Source organism: Sciurus vulgaris (genome assembly GCF_902686455.1).
Source record: "Sciurus vulgaris genome assembly, chromosome: 5".
In the NCBI taxonomy this organism is placed as follows: Eukaryota; Metazoa; Chordata; class Mammalia; order Rodentia; family Sciuridae; genus Sciurus; species Sciurus vulgaris.
Genome location: NC_136465.1, coordinates 16,504,931 through 16,517,537, shown reverse-complemented (window position 1 = coordinate 16,517,537; position 12,607 = coordinate 16,504,931).

The following is a 12,607-nucleotide window of genomic DNA, read 5'->3' as shown; positions in this document are numbered from 1 at the left end:
TCTCACTGACCCAAATCACTCTTATGAAATAATATGAAATGGGCTTCAAATTAAAAAAAAAAGGAAAGAAACTATTAACTATGTGAAGAAATGGAATCTGCTTTTAATAAAATTGACAAAGTTTTATTACAATACTAAGTCATTATGTTGTATCATTTTAGCCCCCTATAAAAGGAAATTTACTCTTAGGGCAGATTCATTGAGTAAATCTCAACTAAGCAAACACTATACTTAGTAAGAAATATAGCTTCTAAGAATGACAGTGCACATTTTTGTAGATCTATTTGTATAGAGTACCTAAGCTGTAGATATCCTTTAAACTAAATGTAAAGGAAAAGGATGTAGAATTTTTTCCTGAATAAAATACCAAGACTTTCCTGGCCTGCACTATGTTTTATCACAAGAAAAGTGTTAGATTAATATAAAATACCCCTTGCAAGCACAAGGCCCTGGGTTCAATCCCCAGTACCAAAACCAACAACAACAAAATATATAAAATACCTTTGACCACTTTCTAAGATGCAGTGTATCTACTTCTGAGGTCTCACTGTTAGCCACAATGCAGTGCTTGTGCAATAAGATGAACTACTTGAGTTGGTAGGTAAATGTTTTAGGACTTTACATTGGGTCGCCTTGATTATTAAAAAGAAGTAGCATACAGTCCACCCATGAAACTAAGCAGGAGTTGCTTCTTTGGAAAGTGTGGATGAATTTGGCCCAGAAAACAGTTGCTTCCTTGGCCACTGACCGAAACTCTTACTGTTAGTCAGGCTAGGGTCTTCAGGACCAGGAGTCCTCCCTGACAGCAGTACTCTCCAGTTTACACTTTGCCACTGTCCACCCATGTCTGTTGATATAATCAGGAAGGACAAACAATTTCAAGGTTGCTGAGTGTGTTGAGCCTGGGTACAGTGCTGTGTGGACTGTAAAATGGTGTGTGGCCCCTCAGGACGTGTGGGGCAGCTTTTTGAAAAGTTAAGCATAGTGTTTAATCCCTGTGACCCTACAGTCCTGCTGCTAGGTGTAAATCCAGGAAAAATGAAAACAGGCCCACAAAGCTAGCTACACAAATGTTCACAGCAGTAGTATTCCTCGGGCCCCAAGCGAAGAATCCAAATGCTCATCAAGTAGTGAAGAGAGAAAATGTGAAATATTCCTACAATGGAATAATGTTTGGAATAAGAAGAGCCACCTGCTTGCTGCATGTGCCTGACATGGATGTGCCTCAGAACATTTCTCTATGGGAGAGGAGTCAGATGCTGAAGACTCCATTTTTAGGACATTTCCAGATAAAGCAAACTTGCAGAGACCAACAGACCAGTAAGTTGCCAAAGGCTGGGAGATGGAACAACTGACTATGGATGGACTCGAGGGATCTTCGGGGAGTGATGGAAATTAGGTTGCAGTGACGTTTGCATGACTCTCTAAATTTACTGAAAAACTCACTCCATTGCACATTTTCATGTGCAGTAGGTGAGTTTTACGGCATGTAAAATGTATCTCAATAAGGCTCTTCAGAATGCAAACACAGGCGGGGCACGGTGGCACACATCTGTAAGCCCAGCAACTCGGGAGGTCGATGCAGGGGAATCACAAGTTCAAGTTCAGTGTCAGGAATTTAGTGAGACTCTGTCTCAAAATAAAAATTAAGGTCGCCAGGCCACTGTTCCCGGCATGCAGCGCGAGCCCGTGCAGAGCCTTGGGAGGCGCGCTGCGCGTGCCGGCATCACCAGGCCTGGTCTGCGGCCGACTGGGGGCCGGCCGCCCGAGCGCCTGCGCGCCGGCCGGGTGGCGGTCACCGCTCTCTCCGCGGTTTATTTAGGGCCCCACACGTGTCGTGAGCAGGACAAATGGGTGTGGGGTCGAGACAGAACGCGCTGAGCAGGAAGGAAGATCACTGTCTGCGGGAGGCCAAGCCCCGCCAGGGAAGGCGCCTCGCCGCACCCTTCACTCTGGTCTCCGGAGCGCGTGGGTCCGCAGTTCGGAGCCGCTGAGGTTTTGGGAGGGTGGTAACGTGGACATGGACCAGGGCAGCACGTTCGTGACATGTGTCCGCATTTCTGAAGGAAAATGCGTGTGGGACGAAAAGCCCGCAAGCGTCCGATGGTCCGTCAGGGTTGGAGAGCAGGTGGACGAGACCGTCCACCTTCGCAGTCTGGAGCTGGCTGTGCGGAAGGCCGGGGCACTGCGCGCCCCGAGGGCACGGGTCCGGTGCCTGGACGGCGGTTCACTTGCTCCCCGGCTGCACTTCCGACATCCGTCCCTTCTTTTCCCTACCGTCCAGGGAGAGTTTCGGTTCCTCACGTGTAATCCCGGTGTCCTGATTAGGGTCAGTGCCAGTGAGGCCAGAGCGGAGAGGAGTGCGGGGGGCATGGCGGTTTTCAGGTGGCAACACTGTCTCAGGGAGGCCCGACTTTCTGAGCTGTGCCCTTCGCCTGCCTCACCAACCAGCTGTGGCCTCAAGGACAGCCACAAGGACACTTCATCTTACAGCGTTTACGAAAAGACTCAACAGACCTAAAACTACAGAATTCCTAGGACGGGGAAAGCTTCGTGACTTTGGACTTGGCAACGATTTCTTTATTATGATGTCAAGACCAGTGATTTGTTTTGATGTCCAGCAAAAGTAAAAGTAGCCCAATTGGACCACATCAAGTTTAAGACTTATGCACATCAAAGAACACAACCAACAGTGAAAATGGAATCTGTGGAAGGAGAGGAAATGTTTAAGAATTTTCTGTTATTGGGGTTAACATCTGGAATATATAAAGTCCTACAACTCAAGGGCAATAAAACAAATACTCGGATTTAAAAGTGGGCAAAGGACTTGAGTAGATATTTTCCCCAAGATGGCATATGTAAGAAATGACCAACTGAGCACATGAAAATGTAATCACTGATCATTAGAGAAATGCAAATCAACAGTACAACGGACTGTCACCTCATACCTGTTAGGGTGGATACTACCAAAATAAGTATTGGCAAAGATGTGAGAAATCATGGGCACTGTTGTTGGCGATATAAAATGTTGCTGCCAGTGTGGGAAATGATGTTCAGGTGCATGAGAATTAGCACGTGATCCAGCAGTACAAGTTCTGGACTTCTAGAAGAATTGAAAGCAGGATCTAGAAGAGATGAGTGCACCCCCACAGCAGTGTTACATAGTTACATAGCAGAAGATGGAAGCAACTCAAGCCCAGTGGATGGGTGTATTATGAGCAAAATATATGTGCATACCATGGAATAAATATTATTTAGCCTCAAAAAGCAATGAATTTGACAGGATGCAATATTGGAGACATGCTGAGTGAAATAAGCCCATCACAAAAGGATGATATGTATGATTCCACCTGTGAGGTGCCCAGAATTTAGAAACGAAAGGTGGAGTGGTTACCAGGGCTGGGGGCAAGGGAAAAGAGGTGTACTTTTTCAGTGGGACAGTGTGCACATGGTGTGAACAGACACAGTACCACAGAGCTGTGCACCATGGTCAACGTAGCAACTTTTATGTTTATAGCCAAATTAAAAATTTTAAAGGAATACTGAAAGTGGATAAGATGATTATTTTTCTGATGTATTTTTTGAGAAACACTTTGTAGTGTCCTTCATTTTTGGCATAAAAAAATAAATATTAGTATTTCTGAATCAAAAAATAAATAAATAAAAATTAAAAAGGGCTAGGAATGTAGCTCAGTGGCAATGTGCCCCTGGGTTCAATCCCTGGTACCAAAAAAACAAACCAAAACACACACACAAACACAGAGAGACACACAATACAACCACAGAGTCCTGTGGGGACAGACACAGCCAAGGGCTACAGCACCTTCTTCCCCATGATGCAGGGTCTCTGCAGTGATTGTCCACCACCCCTCACTCCAGGCTCACCTATCACCTATCACCCTATTGCACTTCACAGTTTATCATAAGTGAATTCTGTCATAATCTTACTCTATTTAAAATGTCACTCAGACTGTAAGTCCATTTGTAAGGCATCTCTCTTATTTTAGAAAGGTAATTAATTACACAGATAATTTTCCTCTGAATCTCCCTGGGAATGTTCTACTATCATCAGAATATCATCGAACATTTTTAGAAGTGGCAGTATTAGTATAAATCACCTACTAAGCTCAGAGAAGTTAACTAACTCACCTGCTATTGCACAGTTAGTTCATAACACATGAAACTGCAGTGATCCTAATTAATAATTCAGTGTGTCTTACTTGGTTTATATCATCCTACCTCTCAAACATATTACATACTATTTGCCTAGTTATGAGTTTGCTTCAAATACAAAAATGACAGAATAAATTTACCATTAAAATTGAAGTGACTTGATCTTCTACTGAGATAAAATGAATTTACCTCAATCTCATCTCACCCCCTCCATGACTAGTGACCCAGTATGTGGGGGGCTGAGGCTTCTGACTGGGTACCGATGGCTCATCCCTTCTCAGGTCTTTGTTTCATTCTGTGTCCTGGACAGATGACCCCCACCCCGCATGTGTGCAGAGTAAGCAGGGTGGAGTAGTGACCAGCTACCAAACTGCCTCAACTTCCCCAGCCTCCAGGTGTGCACAGTCGTGTGCTTCACCCGTGTGGATCCATGTAGCCAATAGTGTGCAGCAGAAGCCATGGTATTTCATTCCCAAAGTTAGGCTCTGAAGGCCTGCGACTTTCTGTGTGGTTACTCTCTCAGACTGTGTGTTTGTCTTAGGTCACTCCCTTGGGGAAGGTCACCAAGTGAGTGGCCCTATGGTGCAGAACTGGAGCCTGTGAACTCTCTCCAGCCACATGAGGGTTAAACTTAAGGTAGAGGGAAGGCCTCATCAATGGCTCAGGTGCAACCTCAGGAGAGACCTTGACCCCTCGGAAACACCAAGATTCATGACAATAAATGTGAAATAACCCTAAACTATACTACAGAGCAATAGTAACAAAAACAGCATGGTATTGGCACCAAAATAGACAGGTAGATCAATGATACAGAATAGAGGACACAGAGACAAATAACATAAATACAGTTTTCTCATACTAGACAAAGTTGCCAAAAACATACAATGGAGAAAAGATAGCCTCTTCAACAAATGGCAATGGCAAAACTGGAAATCCATATGCTGCAAAATGAACCTAAACCCCTATCTCTCACCCTGTACAAAACTCAACTCAAAATGGATCAAGGACCTTGAAATCAGACCAGAGACCTTGCACCTAATAGAAGAAAAAGTAGGTCCAAATCTTCATCATGTGGCTTAGGACCAGACTTTCTTAACATGACTCCCAAAGCACAAGAAATAAAAGTAGGAATCAATAATTGGAATAGATTCGAACTAAAAAGCTTTTTCTCAGCAAAGGATACAATAAACAATGTGCAGAGAGCTTATAGAGTGGGAGAAAATGTTTGCCACACACACTTTAGATACAACACTAATCTCCAGAATCTATAAAGAACTCAAAAAACTTTACACCAAGAACACAAATAATCCAATCAATAAATGGGCTAAGGAAATGAGCACTTCATAGAGGAAGATCTACAAGCAATCAACAGATACATGAAAAAATGTTCAACATCTCTAGTAATAAGAGAAATGCAAATCAAAACCACCCTAAGATTCCATCTTACACCAATTAGAATGGCGATTATCAAGAATATAAGCAACAACAGGTGTTGGCGAGGATGTGGGGGGAAAAGGTACACTCATACATTGCTGGTGGGGTTGCAAATTAGTGTAGCCACTCTGGAAAGCAGTGTGGAGATTCCTCAGAAAGCTTGGAATGGAACCACCATTTGACCCAGCTATCCCACTCCTTGGCCTATACCCAAAGGACTTAAAATCAGCATACTACAGAGATAGAGCCACATCAATGTTCATAGCTGCTCAATTCACAATAGATAGACTGTGGAACCAACATAGATGCCCTTCAATTGATGAATGAATAAAGAAACTGTGATATATATACACAATGAATATTATTCAGCTATACAAAAGAATAAAATTATGGCATTTGCAGGTAAATGGATGAAGTTGGAGAATATCATGCTAAGTGAGATAAGCCAATTCCAAAAAACCAAAGGCTGAATGATCTCTCTGATAAGCAGATGATGATACATAACAGGGGGTAGGAGGGAGGCAAGAATGGAGGAAGGAGGGACTGTATAATGGAAAAAAGGGTGGGGAGAGGGTGGGGAAGGAAAAATGACAAAATGAGGCAAATATCATTACCCTATGTACACGTATGATTACACAAACGGCGCGACTCTACTTTGTGTACAACCAGAGAAACAACTGTTGTACCCCATTTGTGTACAACGAATCAAAATTTTAAAAAAACTGTGAAATAATAAATGATGATTGTTTTCACCTGCCAAATTTTGGGGCCACTTGTTACACAGCTATAACATTTGGTTTGCTTTACCTCCTCAATTGATTTTTTATAAATTGAACATCTGGAAAACCAAACTTGAAATAACAAATGGCATCAGAGACAGAAACTTTTGAGTGGATGACAGAACAAGCAAAATTGAGTCAGGTGAGCACAAATACACAGGCAGGCCTTATAATTGGGGCTTCAGCTGAAGGGAGAGAGTAGTGATGGAAAAGGGGATGAGGATGCTCCTGAACAGAGGGAGATGCAAGTGTGCATTGATTTGCTGGGGCGGGTTGGAGTGATAATTTCCACTGGCCCGGGGAACAATTCAAAAAGTTGTTTCTTCTTGCGGGAGTCTCAGAACACTGGGCAGTCAGGCTCAGCTTGTGCTCTTGGAGTGGGCCCCAGCATCCTGTCCACAGGCTGTGTGCCCAGGCTCCTTCTGGGCCTTAGGACAGAGCCGGAGGACTTTCCATGCTTGGGCTGCCATACCTGTGGAATAAGCTTAAAATGTGGTGGAAGAAACATACCAGGTCCAACAGGCAGTCAGCACTTCTACATACAGGGCTGAGTAGAATCTAACTGAGGCCAAAGGGGACGGACATAATAGGAAAACAGATTCCATTTCAGTCACCTGCCGGACATATGGTGGCCCAGGTGAAGAGTCAGTGTTCAGCAAAAGCAGCTTTTGTGTCCCCAAAAAGTAACTCAGGCAACCATCATTGTCATCATAATCCACACATCAGGTAAGAAATGTGATCTGCAAAAACACTTAAGACCCCAAAACCAAATAACCCAACTAATACAGGGACAAATGAACTAAAAGACACTTCTCAAAAGAAGAAATACAAGTGGTCAACAAACACATGAAAGAATGTTCAACATCATTGGCAATTAGGGAAATGCAAATCAAAACAACATTGAGATTCCAACTCACTCCAGTCAGAAAGGCAGCCATCAAGAATAATGACCAAAGCTGGCTGGCTAGCCCAGTGTAGAGTGCTCACCCTGGGTCCCACCCCCAGCACTGCAACAATAACAACAACAACAACAACAAGAACAATAATAAATTGAATGTGGAGCAAAGGGACACTTTTATACATTGTAGGTGGGATTGTAAATCAGTGCAACCACTATGGAGGGTCCTCAAAAGACTAGGCATGGAAACACCATATGACCCAGCTACACCACTCCTCAGTATTGAACCTGAAGAACTGAAGTCATCATACTACAGTGACACATGCATACCCATGTTTATAGCAGCACAACTCACAATAGCCAAACTATGGAACCAGCCTAGGTGTCCATCGACGGATAAACAGATAAAGGAAATGTATACATACATAATGGAGTTTTATTCAGACATAAATAAAAATGAAATTATGTCATTTGCAGGGAAATGAATGGAATTTGAGGATATTATGTTAAGCGAAATAAGTCAAACTCAAAAGGTCAAGGGTAATAAGTTTTCTCTCACATGTAGACACTAGAGAGGAAAAGGTCGGTGGAGGGGTCTAGAGGAAAGGGAACAGGGAGGGAGTGGGAGGAAGGGAGCGGGGGAGTGATATTGGTCAAATTATATTGTCCTATTGTGTGCATGTATGAATATGTAACAACAAATCTCACTGTCACGTACAACTGTAATGCACCAACTAAAGATATGGAAAGAAAAGGAAATGTTATCTGCAGCAAACTTGGAAAAGTAATGATGTATTGCTGTATGACCTCCAAAATTAGTGATTTTACGTTGACTAAAAATAAGTGAAGCAGGAGAGTTTATTTCAGCTTTTCCCTGGTAACAATTTCAACTTGGACAAACACTCTGCTTCTGTGGTTTTATCAGGGTCTCATGATAGGTCTGTTGGAAGGAGCTCAGGGTAGAGAAGCAACATACCGTGCTGCAAAGGGGAGCAGTTCACTGTCCCCAGGGGGTTATTTCACTGTCCCAGGCTTTGTCCCTCTTTGGTGGACCCTCGCTGTCTCACCAGGGAAGGCGACACTTGAAGGTGCCCCTTGTTTCTGCAGCTTTCTTTGAGTCAAGGTGAAAGATAGTGGATAATCTGTTCCACAGTTTTTATTCTGGAACTGCTTCACTTTTGTATTTAGCAGTAGTGCACTTTGTCCACAGAATGGGATTGTTTGTAAAGAGTCGGTCGTACTTACATCCAGTGAAATTTGGGGCTAAGAACAACCAAACCAAATTCCTTCCCAGAGTTTTGCCATCCAGAAATCCGGTCCCACATTCCATAGCTCATGAGTGTGTGTGGTTGGACATTCCCTGTGTTTGAGCTGGCCCTTGTGACCCTGCTGAGTCAGCCCTAGTCCAGTAGTCACAGCGAGCGGCATTGCAAGTCACTCGGTGGTCTCTCTTCTCTGCCTACAGTCAGTTGCACTGTCAGGTCCTGCTAGGCAGGGGCTCAAGGCTTTCTGAAGAAGCAGCGAAGTCTCTGCACACAGGACGAGGTGAAGGAACAGAAATGCCAGCAGGCCTTGCCTTGCGTGTGCCAGCCACATGTAATGAATACTGTCCATGTTCCAGACACCCTACTCTGTGCAGTAAACTGTTCTGCTTAGGTTGAATCAGAGGCTGGGGCCACCTATAGGAAAGCTGAGCTGGGCCTCAGGCTCTGGAAGTTTTGGGATGTGAAAGACATGGGAAGAGAGCAACTCGAACGATCTTTTTTTTTTTACCTGGCCTGACAAATGATACCAGCTCATTATTTTTCTGACTAATCATAGGAGTTTGAACTCCATAAACCACCAAATGATGAATGTAACAAATCCAGCAAAAATATGTGGGACATAATAGAAAAGGAAAAGTAGTACCTTCACCCATCACAAGGTTCACAGCTGAGACACCTATAACAGAAGACTGATCAATACGAGAAAAGCATACAAACATATTTAATGCAAACTTTATGTGATATGGGAGTCTTCAAAACGAAGAGCCAAAGAAACGGGGCCATGCACATTTTTATGCTTAGGTTTGATGAAGGTGAACTGTCATGGACAAGGGCGATGGGATGGCAGAGGTTGGAGCCAATGGAACAGACTGGAGGGAACTTAGCAGGGCCTGTGTGCTCTGGTCCTTCTTGGCCTCTCAGTCTTTGAAGATAAGGAGGTCCCTTTCCTCTAGGTCTAGGGAGGGCACCTCTGGAGTGAAGGTCAACTGATTTTATAGCTGGTCAGGGGAGAAGGTCCGAGAATTCTTTCAAAGTTTTGGAAAGAGTGGGTTCTTATTCCTGTTTCTGCTGTTTTCTCAAAAGTCAGGTTTCCTGATTTGGGGGATGGTGAGTTCTGGACGTCATCATACCAAGACCCTCCCCCTTAAAGAAAAAAAAAAAAAAAAAACTAGAGAAAGAAAAGGAAGAAGGGAAAATGAAGATGGGAAGGAAGGAATGATGTCGGTTGCATTGTTGTATGGGTCCATTCTATTCATAACTGAGAAAATTCCTTGGCATTTGGTCCTTTGGAATTTACAATATTAGAGGTTTCATAGAATGGTGGTTACTTAGTTTTAGATTCCAAATGTATGCCAAAATAACTCATTTTCATGCATTTGAAGCATCAAGGGTTAGTTAAAAGAATGTGGTGTGGGCTTTGGCAAAGGCACACCTGGGTTTAAATTAAGCATCCATCACTTGGTACTTATGCAATTTATTTAATCTCCCTTCCAGTCTTCTCATTCATAAAATCAGGGTTCAGAAGGAATGGATGACCATTCTGAAGCACATCTAACATCCTACTCAAGGGGACTGAAATTTGTTTCCAGAGATTTATTAACAAATGTCACACCACAGACCTTGCTCCCCCAATTAAAAAAAAAAAAAAAAAAAAAAAACTTTATAGACTCTATTTATCTAGTCAAGATGGAGTAATCCTTATTGAACAAGGAAACAATGAGAAGAAACAGACAAAAACATATGAAACAATGGTTTTCAAGACTGGAATTTAGCCAACAGAGAACTGCGATCCTTGAGAGAAAGGAAACATGATATAAGCCTTGCCATTATCCTAGGTTAGTACCTAGGGAATTTCCAAGCTGCAATGCAAGCCAGGAAGCCCTGGTGCCACCCAGCAGGCTAAGATGGAAACAGGAGCTGAGTGTCCAGGGAGGCACAGAAGCTCCAGTTACCTAAAAGGAGTAGCAGACATATTACCTTTGCCCCACCCAGGCCTAACATTGTGTCTGTCTTCTCACTGACCAGAAAACCTCTTGATGAATGCATTTCCAGAGAGAACACTCAGCAAGCAGGGCCTTACCTCAATAGCCCAGCAATATTATCTCTAAAGTAAAGGCTATAGAATATTTATAAGAATTTTAAGCACCCACAAAAATAAAGTTCACAATATATCCAATAAATTATAAGGAATGCAAAAAGCAGAAAAATATGACCCATAACTAGGAAATGATGTAAGTAGACAGATGATATAGACATTTAAATCATCTTAATGACTGTTTTATGAGATAAAATTAAGCATGTTAAATAGAAACATAGAATTTATTTTTAAAAAAATCAGACTTCTAGAGATGAAAGCTAAAATGTCTAAGACGGGAAATAAAGTGGATGGAATTATTGGCAATCTAGGCATTACAAAATAATAGATTAATGGGTTGGGAGACATGACACAAAATGAAAAAGTGAGAGAGTAAAAGTCCAAAAAATTAAACAAAGTACCAGTGAATCATGAGACAATTTGAAGTGGTCTATTATGTGTGTAATTGAAAAGAGGAGGCAATTTTGAGGAACAGAAAAGAAATATATAGCAAAAAAAAAAAGAGATTTTAAAATATGATGAAAACTACAGATTCGAGACACCCAATAAAATCCAGGTACAAGAAAAATAATATCATATCACATCATCATCAAGGTGCTCAAAACAAGTGAGAAAGATATAAAAGAATTCACATGAGCAACATCTTTAAAGTGCTCAAAGAAAAAGATGCCACCTGGAATTCTATACATAGTCATTACCTGTCAAAGAACAAAGATGATAAAAGACTTTTTCAGACATACAGAAACCGAAAGAATTTATCCGTGATGCACAAGGAAAAAGTTGTTAATGAAATCTTGAATGGCTCATAAAGCCAAAAGAAGGAATCTAACAACATAATAGAGACTGGGGAAATGGTAACTGTGATGGTCTGAATAAGAATAGTGTTCCCCAAGGTCCATGTGCTGAAGGCTTGGTCCCCAGGGAGGTGCTATTTGGAGGTGTTAAGGAGCATTAGGAGGCGGGGCCTCAGGAGAGGCCCTTAGGTCCTTAGAAGTGTGTCATCAAAAGATACTGTAAGATGCTGCCTCTTCCTCCCGCCTCTCTCTTTGCCATATAAAGGATTGAATCAGAAGCTCTCCACCACTGAGCTCCATCCCCAGTCCTTTTTCTCTTTTATTTTGAGACAGGGTCTTGTTAAATTTCTCTGTCTGGCCTCAAACTTCTAATCCTCCTGCCTCAGCCTCCCAAGTAGCTGGGATCACAGGCATGTGCTTCTGCTCCCAGTTTTTAAATATGTATTATTTTCATTTTGCTTCCTGGTTTGTGATGTGAGCAGTATGCCTGCTCCATGCTCCCCTCCATTGCCCTGCCACCTGATGTCCTCCCATATGCCGCAGGAGCACATGTTCCAACTATCGATTGTTACACATCAAATCACCTCAAAACTTAGTTAAAATGACTTATTATCTCTTTTAATCCTTGGGATGAATGGGCTGAGCTGTGCAGTTCTCCACTGGGGTCTTCCATGGGGTGCCATCCAGATGCCAGCAGCAGTTGCCGTCTTCCAACCACTTACCTGCTGGAGGTCCACAATGGCTCAGTCACACCTGACAGTTGATGCTGCCTATTGGCTGGAAGCTCAGCTGAACTTCTGACAAGAATGCCAAAACAGGATCGTTCCATGGAGTTTGGACTTCTTCCTTCCCCAGTGCTGGGTTCCAAAGGGAAGGGTCCCAAGAGGCAGAAAGCAGACGCTATGAAGCCAGCTAAGGGCTGCACCGCAGGCTGGCACCGTCTCATCTATATCCTGTTCTATTTGTAGAACCAACATTGAGGCCCACACAAACTCAAAGGAGTGGGGAGATTAGATTCCAGTTCTTGGTGGGATTGGCAAGGGAACACTACAGAAGCACATGTGGAATGGATGGTATTGCTGTGACCATCTTTGGAAAATAGAATCTGTCACAGTGTGGTTATTGAAACCAGTAAGGATAATGAGAGACCTCGAGTCGGAGGGAGAGAG